We start from the raw sequence: 4487 nt of genomic DNA, 5'->3' as shown, positions 1-4487 counted from the left end.
ATTGGTAGCACTCCCATTTAATGGTCGAGTGAAGTAGTCTACTTTGGTCTCACCCACGATAGTAAATTGCTATTCCGATCCCATGTGGACAAGACATCCATCAAGTGTAACATCTTGATCAGGTCGCTCTACCCTCTGATAAACAGAATCATTCTGCCGGCTATTGAGCATGGTATGCCAATCTGGGAGAGTTGTGCTAAGTGCCACCACTTAAAGTTTCAGAGGAGCCAAAACAAGATCCTAAGAATAATCCTTAACAGTCCACCGCGAACTCGTAATTCTGAGATTCACCACCTGGCTGGTCTTCGAACACTCGAGGAGCGGAAGACGTCCACGCTGGAAAGGTTCAGAGCCGCCTGTCTGCAATCAAACCACCAGATCATCATTCGTGACTTGGAAACCTAGTTCAAGTAGTTGGGTAGGTTATCAAATTTTTAAATTCAAATGAAAACAAGCCCTGAAAAGGGTATCCTGTAAATTAGTGCTTAACGCAATCATCATTTTAGAATAACCAATTAATTAGAACAATGATGAAGAGCCAAAGGCTAACCAATTGAAATGTTAAACCAAATGTTGAAATATAAAAAAAAAACCAGCAAATAAACGCAAATTTTACTACATAATAATTTCAGTGCTTTGTACTGAAATCGTCGGTTCCATGCAATACTGTCACAAGCCTAAATTGTTCATTTATAAGATATTGATGGCACATGACGGCAATGTACAATGTAATTAATTGTGAAGTTTCATTGCACAAAAACCGAAAACTCAAACTCCTGAAATCAAATAAGATAGGTATATCTTTGCTATTTAAAAAAAAAAGCCAAAAATCAATAAGTATCAAAGACAAATGTTGAGTTGTGACTATGTTACTTTTACATATATGCAATTAATTTATCCTTTAGCATGTTTTTTATTCATGAAATATGGCCACAATATAAAATGCACTAAATCTTTAAAAAAAATATCAATATTTCGTAAAATGTTTTTACCTTATAAGTAGATACAATATGTAGGGTAGAACAGGGGACAAATGCACTCTTAATTCTGTACTAAACTAGCATTGTGGCTTGTCAAATTTGTTGAATTAAATGGTAATAATTGCCATGATAAAACGCATCGGGCGAGTGCATTTTGGACTGTTTTTCCCTACCGAAAATTAATTAGAGGCTAAAGCTAAAATGTTCTGATCGCGAGATATTCGCAATCGATTTCGAAATTTCGCATGAAATAGGTGTACAATTGAGCACCCCGTTTTTTTTTATTTCTTTTAGCGTTGTGAACCCTACCTTAACAAACCTTGAAATTACATATCTTACTGTTGATATCCATTCCATTTTGTAAGCTACATATCAATAAGCCTTTCTGAAACAATTATCTGAATAGTAATAAAAGTAGCTAACCTGTCTTGATTACAGATTCTAGCAACAACAAGATTACCCTGTCGACAGCATTACTGCCTAATCATTCGGGACCCACAATGCAACAAGCAATTTGAAAGATACCAGATAAAATAACAAACGGCCCTTTTTAGGACCACCATTTAAAAAATTATAGAATTTAAATTATAGATTTTTGAACAATAAAAAGAATCAAACACCACAACAAATGCACCAAATGACCAATCGCGGTCCTACGTCACGTTTCCTGTGCCCTTAGACACAGACTCTTCTCCTTCTTGTAATGGTAACAACTTCCTATTTTTGTTTTGTTTGTCGATCCTAATACGATACGCTTGAACCGAATTTTTATTCCACTACTTACGCTACAGTAAAATATTTAGGATAGAACAGGGGAATAATGCACCCCGGGAAAAACGCCCAATTTGGGATTCATAGCTATTCAACTCTTATTTCTGGGATTTTTTGTGCCGAAACGCTAGTTTAAGTACTGAACTAGCGATGTAGCTCGTCAAATTTATCAATTTACAACGGAAATTATATGAAAAATCGCATCGGGCGTTAGGCCCTGGGTGCATTTTGGGCTGTTTTTCCCTACAACACGAGAAATGCCACGCTTTACAAACGCACCTTTCCGGCTGCCATCGTTCCGGGAAATCAACCTTCGCAATTACTGCCAACTTCCTAGCGTAAATTCTTGGAAGCTTTCATTGTTAAACTCTCCTCCCTCCGATCATCCTTGAAGAAGTGAACACATTCTCCCAAGAAAAAATGCCCCGTTGTCATAACAATCGATTGAATTCCAGGCAAATGCTATAGAATTTATCGACATTGGCCTCCGTTTCGTGGGCAAAACAAACATTGCCAAGCGCCTAAATTGAAGACGAGAAGAAAAATCATTTTCGTTGATGGCATTTAGATTTGGATTGACGGGTATTGACGGAAAAATAAAGCAATAATGCTTAGTAGGACCGAAGCGTGGAAAGGAAGGAGGACATCAGGAAGAAAAATATGAAATTGGGTTTAGATTGGGACAAATTATGACGGACGGAATTTGGCAAGCGAGGTCAAACTTCGTCGTCACAGTCGCCGTCGTAGCAGCCGTGAACCGCTTTCAGTCACGAAGGTTCTTCCTCAGTGGGCTTTGGGGTGGGCGTCAGTGGACAAACTGACAGGTGGAAAATCAAATCCGATATACAACCAAAGCCACATAGGAAGCCATAGTGCGGTTGACGACTGGGTAGGTACGACTAAAACCTGGTCGATATTGGTGGGCAATAGCATGGATTGTGTAACAGCCTAACAGCGATTTTTAGTTCTCCTCTTTGTATGCGCTGTCCACACCTTGATTTGGGGAGGATTAGTTACACTTCTTTTTCCACACGACCTGCGATGAGGTGCAACTTCCGATATACATCGATCCCGGACACGAGACCGAAGGTGTGTAGGAAAGGTGAAAGTGATACAGTTTGGAATGTGTTTCGGAGCGAGCTATAAACGAGAAATTAATGACTTAATAATATCACCTTTCACCTGACCAGGTTCATGGTGTTTGGGACAATATAGCTCAACCGGAGACATGTTACCTTTAGAAACATTGGATATGGCAAGGAGGTCGCAGCGTTTCCCTGCCTGTTGTGTTGACGGTGTCTTTTAAAGCTATGGAACTGGAACTTATGCCTGCCCTCAGTGTTCTTTTGATCACTTATGGTGTGTTTGTTAGACAAGGTTACAAATGCTCATTTCGCTATGAAAAATATATTATTTCAACATTATTAAATCATTAGAAGGTATTTTTATATTTATTATGCAACGCTTTGCTAGTGCAAGGCATTACTTGAATTACGTAAGAATTACCATTGCAGCATGCAAACTTGAAAAATTTACTGTATATATAAATGTTTTTAGACGCACCTAATGGAAGCGGCTTCAATTTACGTGCTTTTTAAATTCAGATGAACCACAAGCTGAAACATATTTTTACATGTCGTGACGTAAATTTCGGTTGATACATACACTTTTAATGATTCTGATTATTTTTCAAAACCTGTAATGTTACATCTTAATAGAAATAAATTTCTGAAAAAGGGAGGTAAATCTAATAAATCTTCTCATGTATTCAGAAAGTCTGCATGCGGTGTGGGTAGTTTTCCAACATTTCCAATAAATTCATTATGACAATGTCATTTACTGAACCCTACACACTACGAAAAAGGCGTGTAAATTTCGGTTGAGACCGACACATGTAAGCGGCCCTTTTGACATAAGAATCAGTTGAAAGAAACGAGATAATCAATTCAATCAAAAGTTCTCTTCGTCGAGTTGCTTATGTTTGGGTTTGAGAACACTTATTTTTACATGAAATGTTTGTTAACGTCCCATGATTTACGTCCATGGATAACGTCTCGTTTAAAAGTAAATATATCTAAGTGTGTACGCAAGAAATCAGTATTTCTCTTTCCTCTATAGCAAGGACCACACGGACAGAAATATTATCAATACTCAAAAATATCACAACAAAAAATTAATTATGATATCACATCAAAGATGATGTACTTCAATCGTGTCAAAAATATGGTGTAATATTAATTGTCAAAAAGGAAAAAAAAAAAACATTAATACAGTGCATGAACTGACATTACGCTGCTTTTACTACACACTTAAACAAAATCATGTCAGTTTAGGTGCACTGAGACTGACACATACGAGCGTCAATTATGACATAAAATTGAATCATAATAGACGCAAAATTCAGCTCAATCAGATGCACTTTTCGTCAAATAACTTTTCAGTCTCGGAGCACTTAATTTTACTTAACATTTTAGTTTACGTCTCATCCTTTATGTCAAAGATTGATTCCGTTACGTGTTAAATGAAGTATTGCTAAGTGTGTGCATTTGTTTATTGTGACCATAAAAATTACATGAGATTTTTGACATGATTGAAGTGCATCCTTTTTGATGTAATATAAAAATTTATTTTTTGCTGTGATTGAAATTCATATTAATGCAAATAATGACAATAGGTCATATTTATCAAAAAAAAAAAAAACTATTTTTTCTTACTGTCTCCTCCTTTTAACGGCAG

This window comes from Ochlerotatus camptorhynchus, unplaced genomic scaffold (genome assembly GCF_037179485.1).
Source record: "Ochlerotatus camptorhynchus isolate MF236.1 unplaced genomic scaffold, CSIRO-AGI_Acam_v1.1 ptg000078l, whole genome shotgun sequence".
Classification (NCBI taxonomy): domain Eukaryota; kingdom Metazoa; phylum Arthropoda; class Insecta; order Diptera; family Culicidae; genus Ochlerotatus; species Ochlerotatus camptorhynchus.
The sequence above is the reverse complement of the archived record's forward strand: the minus strand, read 5'-3'. Positions refer to the sequence as shown.